We start from the raw sequence: 18,640 nt of genomic DNA, 5'->3' as shown, positions 1-18,640 counted from the left end.
TTTACCATGGTGGGGTGGCAGCACCCTAGAGCCCTGAGTAAGATGACTGGGTTCACTTACTGGTGCTATCATCTATTGACTATGTAACGTTTAGGAAAATTCTTAACCTTTCTACATCTCAGTTTCTTTCTCTGTAAAATGAGGATACTACTTGGGCATAGTTTAAATGAGAGAAAAATGTAAAGAAGTTAAAATAGTGTCTGGTTCATAATAAAGCCCACAAAAATATTAGGTCTTTTATTCTCTCCAACTCTCATTTTTTTCTAAGAGTAGTGTTACGTTGCTAATTACTTTCAATGAGCTTCAAAAGGGGAATTTCCAAATTCCCATTTATATGGTTTCTCTTTTCAGCAATATATTATGTCTGCACAACTTTAAAATTTTTTTTAAAGATTTTATTTATTTATTTGACAGACAGAGATCACAAGCAGGCAGACAGGCAGGCAGAGAGAGAGGAAGGGAAGCAGGCTCCCTGCCGAGCAGAGAGCCAGATGCGGGCTCTATCCCAGGACCCTGAGATCATGACCTGAGCTGAAGGCAGAGGCTTTAACCCACTGAGCCACCCAGGTGCCCCACAATTTTTAAATTTTAATTAAATTAATTTTAATTGTAATACATAATTAAGGATATTGATGGATTAAGGTCCAATTAATGTAGCATTTTTTAATTTTTTAAAAGAATATTCCTTATAAGGCTGAGTAACTATCAGCTAATTTTGAAGGTTGGCAGGCACTAGTTATTTATACTATAGAAGTGAAATTGCTACATGTGAATTTTATTTCATTTGTTCTTAGTAGCTTCAGCACACCTTGCTCCATGTGTACAGGAACAATACTGATTTCTATTGCTGCCTTGTTGATTGATTTATTATCAATCTAAAGACAATAAGTGTATGTTGCAAAATGTCAATAGGGAAAGTCACTAATAAGATGACATTACATTATGACATCAAGCGGAAAGTTAAGATACTCCCAAACTGATCACATTTCTTCAGTTTCCAAAATAAAAGAAAGGAATAGGAAAAAGATAACTTTTAGAATAGAATCTAAAAGGTTTGTATACATTTCCCTGTAATTTCAGATTTTATAATAAATTAGTTAAGCTTATGAACTTAATAGAGTTATAACAAAGAAATAATAGCCTCATACTTAGTAATAGCCCAAGGTTTGAGAAGTGGCCTTAAATTTTATCTTGCATTTATCAAGGCAATCAGCATACTATTTTGCCATTGAAGAGAGAACATAAGGGGATTTAGTGGCGTTTTATACCTTCCCAAGTATGAGGACTGCCAAAGGGTGATTACACGGAAGGAAGAGACTAACCTCAAGGGTGCCAATGAATTCTATGGACTAGAATGAATGTATCATTGACTTATGAAAAAGGAAACCAAATTGAAGGCCTCCCTTTAATAGGTTATAAGAACAAATAGATATTATTTGCCCTTTTAAGAACAAATAGATACTATTTGCCCTTTTAAGAACGAATAGATATTATTTGCCCAGAAAACTGAGGTAACAAAAATTGGAGACACTTACTCTAATATCAACTCATTTACATTTATCATTTCCTTGTGCTTATTAAATTATGGAACCGAGAAGATCAAAAGATGGTAAATGTGCTTTTTTTTTTTTTGTCATCTCAAGAAGTAGATTTTGGAGGTTTTCAGCCAGTGTGCAAACCAATAGGTTTTTTTTCCCTCAGATCCTAATTGTTTCCTTTAGAAAAGTTTTATTTGTAAGCAAAATATATATTTTACATGTAAGGGAAAATTTTTTTTCAATATAAATAGCTCAATTACTTCATTATAACCACCTTCAATGACGTAGACATATTCTATTATCATTTAAATATGACATATTAAGTGATGTCCTTGCTGATAAATATCTGTATTATCTAAGTCTATAAATCTTAGATAATTTATCAGTATCTACATTTAAAAATATTCCTGCTCAAATTATTTTACAAGTAATTATAAAATATATTTCTGCATCCTTATATGTAGAGTTCACTTTTTTATGCTTTGTGATCCATCTATCATCAAACTAAATGTTGGGAAACAGAAGATATGCACATGGTTATACCAAAGTGAATTGACTAATAGCAGTAGCGCTGAGATTCTGTTTCTAATAATCAGTCATTTATTTTCATTCTTTGGGTGACATTCTTGGAAAATATTTTATGGACAAACTGTTTAACTCTTCTGAAAAAAATTAGTAGGTTCTGTTGTTCTAGAACATTATATGAACTTCAACTCAAATTTTGGAAATTGAAAAATATTTTACGTGACAACTGTTTAACTTTTGGGAAAAAATTGGTAGGTTCTGTTGTGATAAAACACTACATCAACTTCAACTCAAATTTTGGAAATTTTTATGTTACACTTTCAGTATATCTATAGTTTACAGATATCCTCTTTCATGATACTTTTAATTCTGGCCTTCTAAAAAGAATAGGACTTCTATGTATAAAAATGGCTTTATAACATCTGTAAGAGCATTTTTACATGGTTGAGGAAGTCTAACAATATGTGTTCCTGAGGTTTAGAGTAGTAGTCCCTAACTACTGATTAACTAAAACCTGTCAGCTTTAGAAAAAAAAAAACTTGAGCCTGATCTCCAACTTGAGTGCTCGATGGTAGGGTAGTCAATTAGGGAAAAATTGAAAAACCACAAACATCTTAATGCCAAGGATCCTTCCACCAAAAGAGTCTTTCTTTAAAAATTCTGTGTGGCTGTCTGGGTGGCTCAGTGGTTAAGCATCTGCCTTCCGCTCAGGTCATGATCCCAGGGTCCTGGGATGGAGCCCTACATCAGGCTCCCTGCTCTGCAACAAGCCTGCTTCTCCCTCTCCTATTTCCCCTGTCTGTGTTTCCTCTCTTTCTCTGTCTTTCTCTGTCAAAAAAATACATAAAATCTTTAAAAAAAAATTCTTTGAGCATAGGTATAGCATCAGAATCAAATGGCAAATTCCAAAATGGCCATAAATACAATGCCAAAGTGATACAAGGAAGGGTTTCCCTGGGTCTTCACAGAGAATGTGCATGCTTCTCTGTCATCAGGAAGATCAGATAATTAATGCCCTGGATCAGTGAAATGGCCAATGAGCAAGGTTGGCTAAATTCATGAACAGCAACAGAAAAAAACCCATATTGAAAAGCTTTCTAGAAGATACGTTGGACATCATCATGCAATACTATGAAGAGCATAGCTCGTGACTATGAGTAAGATTCCATTTCTTCCGTATCGATTTCCCAACATCAAGCTGCTGAACTGGGAACTCCACATCTAGGTTTTTGCTTCATCTCTTAAGTGGATGGATCCAGTTGTCCAGGAAACTCTTCCCCCAAAACTGATGCATTTCCTGGTCTCAAAGAGACAGAATTGCCTTTCATCCTCTTTATTGGAATTCATTCTGTCTTAGGGCCATGATATGTTTTCATGATATGTGTGTTCGTGCACAATTAATTGTCTAGAGGACAGCTGGCAGCTTGCTGGCCACAAGTGGCAGTATCATTCTGAGCATTGCCAAAAGGCTGCTGCCCAATTTAACCTGTTTCTTTCCCGGAATATGATACTTCTAACCTTTGCTAGCAGCACAATGCTGTTTGGTCGACTAGAGTATTTTCTTACTTAGAAACATGATGAGGTTAATAGTTGGAAGTGGAGAAGCTGATACTTTTTCCTCTAGGAGAGTAGCAAAGGTATGGAAAGAACAATAAGAAATAACCATAGGAATTCTATAGCAGTGATTCAATACATCTTAAGATTTCTTTACCAGATGTGTGAATGAAGCAATCTTTCATAGACACATATCTAGACTCATTTTTAGAGTAAAGGGAAAAAATAGAATAGAGGGAAGTAACCTTTTTAAAAACAACTATGAGAATGCCAGAGATATGCCCCCTCAAAAAAAAGACAATATAATATAATGTATTATATATAATATAATATAATATAATATAATATAACTTTTCAAGATGAGGAGTAGAATAAAAATGTGATCAAGCTAGGGGTTCAGTTGACAGTGACATTGGCATTTATTGTTTTGGCTTCCATCGTATTTTGATATATTGCAATTTCACATATTTGATTAAGTGAATTGCTTATGAATAAAATTATCTAGTTTTAGATAAACTCTTCATAGAATGGAAAAGGTTGAGCATAGGTAATAAAGAAACAAACAGAAGTTTGACCTATTGAGAAGTGTTAGCTCTTTCAGAGAAGCATGGGAGAAAGTGCATGCTCTTCTTTCTAATACCTTTAATTAATAAAATACATCCAGCCTCTTTCTAAAATGTAATTCTTTATTAAAGTATCACTGAAATCTCTTTGGATTAATATCTACTCTTCTAGTCTCTTTTGTCTCCCCATACCACTGCCATTGTTTTGGTGTACAGCATTCCTACATGTTAAAACATGAGCTATGAATATGATCTAATATTTTCTGGTATGAACTTTCAAAAAATAATTAGGTATTTCTCACTTGGAATTAAGCAGACTGAGATAGTCTCATCTTCATCAAATGATACTGGATCTGAGTAAGATGGATGAATGTATTCTACATTCTTACATGTTAGCTATATATGTCAGTGACTTTGCAAGGAAAAATGTGTCAAGCTGATCAGCACCCCATAAGCTCCCCCAGCAGGGTTAAATGCAGAGACTGTTCTGTGACACAAGTACTAAATAAGCGTTTACTTTTCTTCATAATTTTTGAATTGAAAGAAATCCTTTAAGACCTCAAGTAGGAGGTTTTTATAACAGCTCCTCCAGATTTTTTTTTTCAAAACAAATTTCTCTTTCATGAATTAATTAATCCTTACGGCTCTGTAAGACTCTCCTCTCTTCAGACAATTCCTCAATCTGTATACCCACTTTACTCCCTCATTAAAGTTGTAGTCCGGTAGATGCCTGTTGAGTTCTTGTTTCACTGTCTTACCGTAACTATATTCAATCATATATTTAAAAAATATTTTCTTTACCACTTACTATGTGCCAGGCATCTTCAGAAACATTTTCTTGACCATCTACTGTGTGCCAGGCATTGTGCCTCTCATATGGCTAAGGCTAAACTGGTAAATGCGACACCATCCTCCTCTCGGAGAATTTTACAGTCTAGTCCCTTATCTCAAAGTTAACAAATTTTTGTGCCCCCAAGTTTATATGTCATTGTCAGTGATGCCACCCAATGTCTTAACCACCTTACACTCAAAATTTGAAAGGTATCTTTGACTCAATACTCACTTTAATTCTCTGTGTCTAGCCAATGATTTTGGTAATTATTCCCTCAAATTATTTTTTTGGTCCATATATTCCTTTCTCATCTTAATCTAGCTTACACTATTTTAACAGCTTGCCAGCTGAATTCTATGACTCTTGCTCTTTTTTCCTTCCATGTCACCTTCATGCTTATTAAAGACTAATTGTCCATAAACATGACTTTCCCATGTGACTATTTTAGAAAGCTTATAATGGTGCCCATATTTTCTACCTCATCAAGAATGTGCTCAATGAAATTCTAAAATCCTCTGAGAATCAAATTCATCCCAACTCTATCTCCCATGATACATTGCATCATGAACTTCAAGCCTAATTAAGCATTGTTATTCTTAAAATATGTAATATTCATTCTGACTTTGTAATTTCTGTTATTATAGCCTCCTTCCCATTGGAGTGTTCTATTATTTTCTCTCACTTAAATATGACACTTCGTAAAAGCTCAACCCAATTACCACCTCCTTAATGAAATCTTTGATAGTTTAGGGTAACACAAAGTGCAATTCCTGGGTGCAGGTTGAGCCTGCATGGCTCAGTCAGTTAAGTGTCTGCTTTTGGCTCAGGTCATGATCTCGGGGTCCTGGGATGGAGCCTGACATCTGGCTCCCTGCTCAGCAGGGATTCTGCTTTGCCCTCTGTCCCCCCCCCCCCGTGTGTGTTCTTTCTCTCAAATAAATTTAAAAAATCCTTAAAAAAATAAAAATAAAATAAAGTGCAATTCTTGGGTACTGACTGCTTTCATTCAAATTCTTGTCCTGCCACTGATTCTGTGATCTTGGTTAAGTCATTTAATCTCTCTGTGCCTCAATTTCTTCACTTGTAAGAGAAAGATGAAAATTGCATCTATCCTTTAGAATAGTTGTGCATAGCAAATGAAATTATTAATGTAGATGACCTAGAAGAGAATCTAACAAGAGTAGTTACTCAATAAACATTGCATCATTCTCATAATCAATAATTTAGTTAATAGTGGTATATTGTTCTAGAACTCTTAGCTTCTTCACTGGTAGACTCCTCAAACATTTATAATGTATGATACAGTTTTGTGTTTTTGCTATTATGTATTCTAGTTTTGTCTCTTCAACTTTATTTGAAATCCAAAAGACCAGAATGTGGATCTTTTCCTTATGAAGTATCTTCTGGTATCTGATATAGACCCATAGTAGATGGACAATTAACACTCTCTGGCTAATTTATCTTATTCCATTTCAAACTACAATTAGTATTTATTCTTTACATAACTTCTGAAAATTGGAAATATGATCTTTTTCTCTTTTTAATTTTGAAAATTAAAAAAAAATTCATAAAAATTGCACTGTTAGCTTTTCAGAACTCTTTATGAACTCCATCTTTCTTGGATGCTAAGTAAAAGGAATCTTCTAATAAATTACACTTAAGAGAAAAATAGGATAGCCATTTCCCCTAAACATTTTCTTTCCTTTATTGGTGGCTGATTTTAGGTATTGCAGTGGCTTATATCTTATTTATAAATGGCTTATAGTCTTCATTGATAACTTGATAGTAGAGATTGACTCTGGTATGTGATAACTTGGAATTTCCATTGCCACTCTGAAGCCATGTCACCCCATGTCTGAAGTCAGGGATTATAAAAGCAGTCTATTCTGCATGCAGGAAAATAGGAGGGTACTGTGTCTCTAAAGAATTTAAAAACAAAAGGAAAGTTACTGAAGCTGGTGTGGTCTATTGTGAATTAAGCTGATATGTACATTTGTGTACAAGTTTGAGGGTGGATATATGTTTTCATTTCTCTGGTAAATAGCTAAGGATGGAATGGTTGATTTGTATTGTAAGTGTATATGTAACTTTGTCAGAAACTGCCAAATCACTTCTCAAATTGGTTTTACAATTTTACATTCCCACCAGGAATTTATGGGCATTCCATTGTTCCCAAATGTCCACCAACCAATGAATGAATAATTGTTGCATACCAGGTAACAGACTGCTATTTAGCAACAAGAAGGGTACTACTGATACCCTCAACATCATGGAAATAATCTCAGAAACACTATAGTGAGTGAAAAAAGTCAGACATAAAAAGTACTTATTGAATGAATACATTTATATGAAACCATAGGAAAGGCAAGTCTAATTGAAAGTGATAGAATACACATCAGTGGGTGTATGTGGCACAGAGCTGAACATGTAAGGATTAAGTGGGAAGGGCGATGGAGATAATGTATAATTGATCGTGGTAGTGTGACACGATATATAACTTTGTGAACACTCAATGAATTTTAATGTAAATTATATTTTGATGAAGTAGATCTTTAAAATTATTTATGTGGTTTAGGGCATGAACTTCAATTTTGTGTAAGTCAGTGTCCTGAAAAGAAATGCAATAAAGAACAGTCTTCATTTGAAAAAAAAAAAAAAAAAAGTTGGTGTGGTCATTATTGTCACCATGCACCAGCAATTCTAAAAAACAGTAAATGATAAAATATTCCTCCCTGCTGGGGGTAGACTAGTCCCACTTATTCTCTGCCCCCACCCTACCTCCTATAGCATGCTCTAAAGTTATCCTTGTGGGCACTGGATTTTTCCTGGTCAGTATTGAGAGTTCTGACACATCTTGGTGCAGCTTTTTTTCCTCAAAAATTTTTATTATGTTCTACAGTAAAAATGCATTTTATATCACAGCATCATACACATATCGATACATATATATGTTTCACAAAACAGCCTTTTGTACTAGCAGATAATAGCACTGATTTTGAAAAATATCACTCTAATTTGATCCTTAACCATCCAAACCAAAACTACAAAGACTGTTCTGGAATGAATTAAGTAGCTCCCCTGGGGTCCCATGAACTATTGAAAATTAGTTTTCTGATATTGAGAGGTGAAAATAGAAATGAAAGAGCTGATTTACTTTCTTTGGCCTCTTTACTAGAAGGCACAGACAACAGAGAAAATTGTACATCAAAGTCAATACCCAGGCTGAGAGGTGGGTATCACCCAAAGACCTCCCAACTTTGCTCTTTGGAATTTCCATTTTCAAGTCTGTACCTGACCTGAGTACCATCTTTCAACTTTTCCTCCAAATGTACTTCCTGTCTGAAAACGTACTATTATTCTCATTGAATTCTGGCCAATTTCTGGTTTCATCCCCAATTCACATGACACTGAAGTTCATTAATCTCCATCCCTTTTTACACTGTGTGCCTTGTTTCATTCATATCCATTGAGTGTACTAATTCCTTAGGTATTTCTATCACCATCTATGCATAATTCAAATACTTCTCACCAGGGGTGTTATTTTATGCCCATAATTCATTAATGAAACCAGTCATGATGCAATGCTGGCTGGCCAGGATTTCCTCATGAAGCTGTAGTTAGATCCCTAATCAACATCAAGATGAGAAGTTTATACGTAAGGATACATCTCAAATATTATGAATTATTCTCTCATATACTCTTTAGTTTATGATAGAGACCAGTTGTAAACAGGGACTTAATCATTGTTATATAATTTACAAAAATGTATTATACACAGCTAAAATTTTATGAAATATATTTAAGTAAAAATTTTAAAGGGGGTGTTTTATTCTGAGTTCTACATAAATAACCATTCAGTTATTTTATACCAAGTGAGAAAGTGACCTTAAATCTGTTTCAGTAAGAATTGTAGGAGATGATTACAGATTAATATGCATACTTTTTCTAGCTAATTTTTTTTATTTTATTTTTTATAAACATATATTTTTTCCCCCAGGGGTACAGGTCTGTGAATCGCCAGGTTTACACATTTCACAGCACTCACCATAGCACATACCCCCCCCAGTGTCCATAACCCCACCCCCCCTCCCAACCCCCCTCCCCCCAGCAACCCTCAGTTTGTTTTGTGAGATTAAGAGTCACTTATGGTTTATCTCCCTCCCCATCCCATCTTGCTTCATTTACTCTTCTCCTACCCCTTAACCCCCTCATGTTGCATCTCCTCTCCCTCATATCAGGGAGATCATATGATAGTTGTCTTTCTCCGATTGACTTATTTCGCTAAGCATGATACCCTCTAGTTCCATTCATGTCGTCGCAAATGGCAAGATTTCATTTCTTTTGATGGCTGCATAGTATTCCATTGTGTATATATACCACATCTTCTTTATCTATTCGTCTGTTGATGGACATCTAGGTTCTTTCCATAGTTTGGCTATTGTAGACATTGTTGCTATAAACATTCGGGTGCACGTGCCCCTTCGGATCACTACGTTTGTATCTTTAGGGTAAATACCCAGCAGTGCAATTGCTGGGTCATAGGGTAGTTCTATTTTCAACATTTTGAGGAACCTCCATGCTGTTTTCCAGAGTGGTTGCACCAGCTTGCATTCCCACCAACAGTGTAGGAGGGTTCCCCTTTCTCCTCATCCTCGCCAGCATCTGTCATTTCCTGACTTGTTAATTTTAGCCATTCTGACTGGTGTGAGGTGGTATCTCATTGTGGTTTTGATTTGTATTTCCCTGATGCTGAGTGATATGGAGCACTTTTTCATGTGTCTGTTGGCCATCTGGATGTCTTCTTTGCAGAAATGTCTGCTCATGTCTTCTGCCCATTTCTTGATTGGATTATTGGTCCTTTGGGTGTTGAGTTTGCTAAGTTCTTTATAGATTCTGGACACTAGCCCTTTATCTGATATGTCGTTTGCAAATATCTTCTCCCATTCTGTCAGTTGTCTTTTGGTTTTGTTAACTGTTTCCTTTGCTGTGCAAAAGCTTTTGATCTTGATAAAATCCCAATAGTTCATTTTTGCCCTTGCTTCCCTTGCCTTTGGCGATGTTCCTAGGAAGATGTTGCTGCGGCTGAGGTCAAAGAACTTGCTGCCTGTGTTCTCCTCAAGGATTTTGATGGATTCCTTTCTCACATTGAGGTCCTGTTGTATCCATCTTGAGTCTATTTTCGTGTGTGGTGTAAGGAAATGATCCAGTTTCATTTTTCTGCATGTGGCTATCCAATTTTCCCAACACCATTTATTGAAGAGGCTGTCTTTTTTCCATTGGACATTCTTTCCTGCTTTGTCGAAGATTAGTTGCCCATAGAGTTGAGGGTCTATTTCTGGGCTCTCTATTCTGTTCCATTGATCTATGTGTCTGTTTTTGTGCCAGTGCCATGCTGTCTTGATGATGACAGCTTTGCAATAGAGCTTGAAGTCCGGAATTGTGACGTCACCAACTTTGGTTTTCTTTTTCAATATTCCTTTGGCTATTCGTGGTCTTTTCTGGTTCCATATAAATTTTAGGATTATTTGTTCCATTTCCTTGAAAAAAATGGATGGTACTTTGATAGGAATTGCATTAAATGTGTAGATTGCTTTAGGTAGCATAGACATTGTCACAATATTTATTCTTCCAATCCAGGAGCATGGAACATTTTTCCATTTCTTTGTGTCTTCCTCAATTTCTTTCATGAGTACTTTATAGTTTTCTGTGTATAGATTCTTAGTCTCTTTGGTTAGGTTTATTCCTAGGTATCTTATAGTTTTGGGTGCAATTGTAAATGGGATTGACTCCTTAATTTCTCTTTCTTCTATCTTGTTGTTGGTGTAGAGAAATGCGACTGATTTCTGTGCATTGATTTTATATCCTGACACTTTACTGAATTCCTGTACCAGTTCTAGCAGTTTTGGAGTGAAGTCTTTTGGGTTTTCCACATATAGTATCATATCATCTACGAAGAGTGATAGTTTGACTTCTTTGCCGATTTGGATGCCTTTAATTTCTTTTTGTTGTCTGACTGCTGAGGCTAGGACTTCTAGTACTATGTTGAATAGCAGTGGTGATAACGGACGTCCCTGCCGTGTTCCTGACCTTAGAGGAAAAGCTTTCAGTTTTTCTCCATTGAGAATGATATTTGCGATGGGTTTTTCATAGATGGCTTTGATAATATTGAGGTATGTGCCCTCTATCCCTACACTTTGAAGAGTTTTGATCAGGAAGGGATGCTGTACTTTGTCAAGTGCTTTTTCAGCATCTATTGAGAGTATCATATGGTTCCTGTTCTTTCTTTTATTAATGTGTTTTATCATATTGATTGATTTGCGGATGTTGAACCAACCTTGCAGCCCTGGAATAAATCCCACTTGGTCGTGGTGAATAATCCTTTTAATGTACTGTTGAATCCTATTGGCTAGTATTTTGGTGAGAATTTTTGCATCTGTGTTCATCAAGGATATTGGTCTGTAGTTCTCTTTTTTGATGGGATCCTTGTCTGGTTTGGGGATCAAGGTGATGCTGGCCTCATAAAATGAGTTTGGAAGTTTTCCTTCCATTTCTATTTTTTGGAACAGTCTCAGGAGAATAGGAATTAGTTCTTCTTTAAATGTTTGGTAGAATTCCCCCGGGAAGCCATCTGGCCCTGGGCTTTTGTTTGTTTGGAGATTTTTGATGACTGTTTCAATCTCCTTACTGTTTATGGGTCTGTTCAGGCTTTCTATTTCTTCGTGGTTCAGTTATGGTAGTTTATATGTCTCTAGGAATGCATCCATTTCTTTCAGATTGTCAAATTTGTTGGCATAGAGTTACTCATAATATGTTCTTATAATTGTCTGTATTTCTTTGGTGTTAGTTGTGATCTCTCCTCTTTCATTCAGGATTTTATTTATTTGGGTCCTTTCTCTTTTCTTTTTGATAAGTCTGGCCAGGGGTTTATCAATCTTACTAATTCTTTCAAAAAACAAGCTCCTAGTTTCATTGATTTGTTCTGTTGTGGGTTTTTTTGGTTTCTATTTCATTGATTTCTGCTCTGATCTTTATGATTTCTCTTCTCCTGCTGGGTTTAGGGTTTCTTTCTTGTTCTTTCTCCAGCTCCTTTAGGTGTAGGGTTAGGTTGTGTACCTGAGACCTTTCTTGTTTCTTGAGAAAGGCTTGTACCGCTATATATTTTCCTCTCAGGACTGCCTTTGTTGTGTCCCACAGATTTTGAACTGTTGTATTTTCATTATCATTTGTTTCCATGAATTTTTTTCAATTCTTCTTTAATTTCCTGGTCGACCCATTCGTTCTTTAGAAGGATGCTGTTTAGTCTCCATGTATTTGGGTTCTTTCCAAATTTCCTCTTGTGATTGAGTTCTAGCTTCAGAGCATTGTGGTCTGAAAATATGCAGGGAATGATCCCAATCTTTTGATACCGGTTGAGACCTGATTTAGGACCGAGGATGTGATCTATTCTGGAGAATGTTCCATGTGCACTATAGAAGAATGTGTATTCTGTTGCTTTGGGATGAAATGTTCTGAATATATCTGTGATATCCATCTGGTCCAGTGTGTCATTTAAGGCCTTTATTTCCTTGTTGATCTTTTGCTTGGATGATCTGTCCATTTCAGTGAGGGGAGTGTTAAAGTCCCCTACGATTATTGTATTATTGTCGATGTGTTTCTTTGATTTTGTTATTAATTGGTTTATATAGTTGGCTGCTCCCACGTTAGGGGCATAGATATTTACAATTGTTAGATCTTCTTGTTGGACAGATCCTTTGAATATGTTATAGTGTCCTTCCTCATCTCTTATTATAGTCTTTGGCTTAAAATCTAATTGTTCTGATATAAGGATTGCCACTCCTGCTTTCTTCTGATGTCCATTAGCATGGTAAATTCTTTTCCACCCCCTCACTTTAAATCTGAAGGTGTCTTCGGGTTTAAAATGAGTTTCTTGTAGGCAACATATAGATGGGTTTTTTTTTTTTATCCATTCTGATACCCTGTGTCTTTTGATTGGGGCATTTAGCCCATTAACATTCAGGGTAACTATTGAGAGATATGAATTTAGTGCCATTGTATTGCCTGTAAGGTGATTGTTATTGTATATCATTTCTGTTCCTTTCTGATCTACTACTTTTAGGCTCTCTCTTTGCTTAGAGGACCCCTTTCAATACTTCCTGTAGAGCTGGCTTGGTGTTTGCAAATTCTTTCAGTTTTTGTTTGTCCTGGAAGCTTTTAATCTCTCCTTCTATTTTCAATGATAGCCTAGCTGGATATAGTATTCTTGGCTGCATGTTTTTCTCGTTTAGTACTCTGAATATATCATGCCAGCTCTTTCTGGCCTGCCAGGTCTCTGTGGATAAGTCTGCTGCCAATCTAATATTTTTACCATTGTATGTTACAGACTTCTTCTCCCGGGCTGCTTTCAGGATTTTCTCTTTGTCACTAAGACTTGTAAATTTTACTATTAGGTGACGGGTGTGGACCTATTCTTATTGATTTTGAGTGGGGTTCTCTGAACCTCCTGGATTTTGATGCTTGTTCCCTTTGCCATATTGGGGAAATTCTCTCCAATAATTCTCTCCAATATACCTTCTGCTCCCATCTCTCTTTCTTCTTCTTCTGGAATCCCAATTATTCTAATGTTGTTTCGTCTTATGGTGTCACTTATCTCTCGAATTCTGCCCTCGTGGTCCAGTAGCTGTTTGTCCCTCTTTTGCTCAGCTTCTTTATTCTCTGTCATTTGGTCTTCTATATCGCTAATTCTTTCTTCTGTCTCATTTATCCTAGCAGTGAGAGCCTCCATTTTTGATTGCACCTCATTAATAGCTTTTTTGATTTCAACTTGATTAGATTTTAGTTCTTTTATTTCTCCAGAAAGGGCTTTTATATCTCCCAAGAGGGTTTCTCTAATATCTTCCATGCCTTTTTCGAGCCCAGCTAGAACCTTGAGAATCGTCATTCTGAACTCTAGATTTGACATATTACCAATGTCTGTATTGATTAGGTCCCTAGCCTTTGGTACTGCCTCTTGTTCTTTTTTTTGTGGTGAATTTTTCTGCCTTGTCATTTTGTCCAGATAAGAGTATATGAAGGAACAAGTAAAATACTAAAAGGGTAGCAACAACCCCAGGAAAATATGCTTTAGCCAAATCAGAAGAGATCCCAAATCGTGAGGGGGTGGGGAGGGGATAAAAAGAGGTTCAGAAAGAAAAAAAAAAAAGAAAAAAGAAAAAAGAAACAAAAAAAGAAAACCAATAATGAAAAAATATAAAAAGGAAAAAAAATATATATATATTAGATAAACTAGTTAAAAAACGTTAAAAAACGTAAAAGTTATAAAAATTTAGAAGAAGAGTAAAAAAAATTGAAAAAGAAAATTAAATTAACTGCAAGGCTAAAGAATCATGGGGAGAAAGCCATGAGTTCCGTGCTTTGCTTTCTCCTCGTCTGGAATTCCGCTGCTCTCCATGTTATTGAAACTGCACTCCTTGGTAGGTGAACTTGGTCCCGGCTGGGTTTCTTGTTGATCTTCTGCAGGAGGGGCCTGTCGTAGTGATTCTCAAGTGTCTTTGCCCCAGGCGGAGTCGCACCGCCCTTACCAGGGGCCGGACTGAGTAATCCGCTCGGGTTCGCTTTTGGGAGCTTTTGTTCCCTGAGCGCTTTCCGTAGAGTCCGGAGGACGGGAATGAAGATGGCGGCCTCCCAGTCTCCGGACCGGAGGAGCCGAGAGCCCGGGGCCCCACTCCTCAGTACGCGCTCAGAGAACAGCGCCCAATTACTCCCGTCACCCTGGCCTCCGGCCGCGCTCCGAGCTCACCGAGCCTGCGACCGGTTCAAGGTAACCCCGAGCTGAGAGTCACTCCTCGGCTCTGTCTCTGTAGCCGGCTTCCCCGTTCTAATACCTGCAAGCTCTGCGACACTCAGACACCCCGATCCTTCTGTGACCCTGCGGGACCTGAGGCCACGCTGACCCCGCGTGGGCTTCACCCCGGTTAAGCCTCTGGAGCGATGTCCCTCAGCGGAACAGACTTTTAAAAGTCCCGATTTTGTGCTCCGTTGCTCCGCCGCTTGCCGGGAGCCGGCCCCTCCCCCCGCGGTCTATCTTCCCGTCGCTTTGGATTCACTTCTCCGCCAGTCCTACCTTTCAGAAAGGGGTTGATTTTCTGTTTCTAGAATTGCTGTTCTTCTTCTCTTCGATCTCCCGTTGGATTTGTAGGTGTTTGCAATCTTTAGTTAAGATCTAGCTGATCTCCCGCTACCTGAAGTAGTCTCAGCTGCTACTTCTCCGCCATCTTGACTCCTCCTCCTTTTTCTAGCTAATTTTAATATAGGCTGTCATTTCTCCTGAGTCATGGTTTTTCCCATCGTTAAAATGAGGGATTTCAAAATTATATGCTCAGATATATGATTATATATGTTCATGATAACGTGATATGTCAGGAATTGTAAAAGGACATTTAACCATTGAAAGGCTGGTAGATAAATTATTCTTTGCAGATAACATGATTTTCTAAATAGAAAATCTAATTGAATTTAAATTAAACAAAAAGAAAATCCAAGTTAGTTAAGGATTAATCAGCTAAACTAACAAAAGAATTCAAAGTGACTTGATTCAAAAAGTGCATATAGCAAGGAATAACTGTCAGTATTAACCAATTGTGAATAATAAAATCTGAGGCAGCTGGGTGGCTCAGTCTGTTAAGCAGTGGCCTTCAGCTCGGGTCATGATCCCAGGATCCTAGGATTAAGCCCCGCATAGGTCTCCCTGCTCAGTGGAGAGCCTCCTTCTCCCTCTCCCTCTGCCTGCAACTCAGCCTACTTGTGCTATCTCTCTGTCAACAAAAACAACAACATAATATAAAAATAATAATAAAATAATAAAAATAATAATAAAATCTTTTCACAAAAGCAAAAGTGATACAATGTAACTAATAATAGCCTTAAGAAATGTGCAATAACCACATACAAAAAGCTATACACATTTTAAAGAGAAGAAAAAAACAACAAAAATGTGCCAAAAAAAAAAAATTCCAAAAAGCTAAATGGATGATTTTTATATGTGACAACTGTTAACACACCTCCTATTGATTAAATGGAGTATTTTTTAAAATGTGAAAATTCATATTAGATTTGGAGATGGGGAAGAGGAGAAGTGGAGAAGAGCAAGAAGAAAATGGGCAAGAAACAATTAAAAAAAATGAGAGAAGAAACAAAATTCTGAAGATTTTAATGTTCCTTTAGGTATAAACCGCAAGATGTTCTCAGATTGTGGCTCTTCTCATGCTTTTTATCTACATCTCTCAGAGGCTTCCATTTAGCAATTTTACCCAGATAATCACAGTAAAAAAATGTATGGTTTTTACAAAGCAGATATGGCAGCAGCTAGGACAGTACAACCTGGAAAATTAGGCTTATGTTCCAAATATGATTTTCAGCATTGACTCTTTCCATGTCTAGATTAATACCTCAAAACCTTAACTTAATAAAATAGAGCACTCTTAGTGGACTGAAGGAGTGGGTGAAAGTTTCAAAGATCACCAGCTCAAAAAAATCAGTAACATTTTAAGTCAATATTTTGCATTTAAGATTAAAGATTTCACATATCGGAAAGCAGAGAATAAACAGCAGTATACTGAAAAGAATATTTGACTAGGAAACCAGATTCCAGTTCCACAATTAGTCACATACTGACCTTGTATTTTATCTACTTCTCTCCAGGCTTCTGTTTTTGTTTCTGCCAAAAGAAATTTTGGACTACCTCATCCCCTGTCTTTCTCTATTCTAAAATAATTACACTTCCATGATTTTAATCCCATAACCTATGACAAACCCAAGACCATTTGTAGTAGGGTCAAAGTTCTGATCATCAAAAATGTATCTTGTTCAAATCCTCAATGTGATTGTGGAATTGATTATGTTAGGTGCTGGGGGCCAGGAGATAAGCATTAATTAAACAAAAAAATGTATCACCCAGAGCACTAGCATTATACATTTCAAAGCGTCTGATCTGCACAGTCATCAGATGCATAATCACTATGTTAAATATGTCATGGACTGAGTCACTGAATGAAAAAAAAGCAGATAGTATTTTTTTGTGGGCTTATATTTTTTTAAACTCTAGCTTTAAAGCTAATAAATTAGCATTCTATCATTACATAGGTCTGTTATGCTTGACTTCTCCCTTGCAAAGAATTAAATCAGTGGTCCTCAAATGTTTTGGTCTCAAGACGCAAACCTTAAAAATTACCGAAGACCTTAAATATAGTTTATGTGGACTATCTATCAATCATTACTATATTAGAAATTAAAACTAAGAAATTTAAAATATTTATCTAAAATAAAAATAAGCCATTTAAAAATACCATTTTTATTTTTAAAAAGTTTAGTTCTAAAAAAAATGAATCTTATTTTAGGTCTACTTGCTCTTGAACTCACTGTATTGCCATGTGTTGTTTTGACTGAAATATTTTAGGAAAATTCTGTCTCACACAGAGATGTAATTAGAAAGAAAGTATTTTGATAGGCTTTCAAATAATTATGGATATTCTTTGATTTTACACTAAACATGAAAGAGGTGAGTTGTTGCCATGTAGAATCTGAGACCATATCAATTAAATTTTTGTACTTTGTTATGTTAAAATCCATCAGTCTTTGTCACACTTGATGGGATCTTTAAATGTGTATGATTTTGTAACATCATGCATTGGGTCTTTATAAAGTACTGATTCACTTAATCCACAAAATCCCCCATATTCCCAAGTGTTAACACATTTCATTATATAATATCAAGAAACCCATGTTTCTTAATATCAACACCAACTTCATTATAAAAAGTAAGTATGTTGGAAAGCTGTAAAATTTACAGGGGTTATGCAAGTTTTTAAAAATTCTAATTTTCACTTGTGAGTTTGAATTTTATCACAAACAACAAATGATTAGTTGTTTTCTTTGAAGTCACAAACTGACTTTATTAATTTTTTATAAGCTACCTGTCAAAAAAACTAAATCTAAGTAAATGATGCTTTATGTTAAATAGTAGCTTTTTCAGCTTTTTTCAAATATCTAAGAACTTTCCTCAAAACCATTGCACTTCAGTTTGCAGCAGAAATGTTGATGTACGGTTTTCATTTTGTCACCAGGAGTATTAATAAAAAAGCTTGACCATTACACAATGGTCAAGTTTTAATAAAGTTAATACATTAGTAACTTGATGATAACTTCTTCATCAATAACATTCTTAAGTGAAACTGGAATTCTTTTTATTTTTTTGGAATGCTTGAAAACAAAAAATGTAAAGGCAATGGGGTACGTTTGGTTCCACTGCCTTGATTCACACTAAGGTGCAGCAATTTTAATCATCATTGCTTTTGCTTCAATCAGTACAAATATCAACATGGCAAAACCACTAATGATACTTCAATTTTGATGTCAACAGCCCATGAGAGTCTCAGGGATATCCCAGGAGTCCTTAGTACACACTGATCTAAAGTCTTCGAACAAATAAATGCCATTATAAACCTCCCAAGATATTTTTAAAGTTAACTTTAAAAAAAGAACATTTTTATGCAATAAATTGAAATGCCTCATAATTCAAGGTTCAAAGAGAGAGAATAAAATTTGAACAAGACAGATTTAGAATGTCAGCATAA

At 36.0% G+C, this 18,640-nt stretch overlaps 1 protein-coding gene across 1 annotated transcript in view; it reads right to left on the bottom strand.

Moving 5' to 3' along the window:
* Nucleotides 1–18,640, bottom strand: part of TMPRSS11F (transmembrane serine protease 11F) — a 95,102-nt gene that overhangs the window by 76,317 nt on the left and 145 nt on the right. The window lies entirely within an intron of this gene.

The sequence above is a fragment of the Lontra canadensis genome, unplaced genomic scaffold, assembly GCF_010015895.1.
Source record: "Lontra canadensis isolate GAN:19392208 unplaced genomic scaffold, GSC_riverotter_1.0 scaffold1, whole genome shotgun sequence".
NCBI lineage: Eukaryota > Metazoa > Chordata > Mammalia > Carnivora > Mustelidae > Lontra > Lontra canadensis.
The sequence above is the reverse complement of the archived record's forward strand: the minus strand, read 5'-3'. Positions and strand labels throughout refer to the sequence as shown.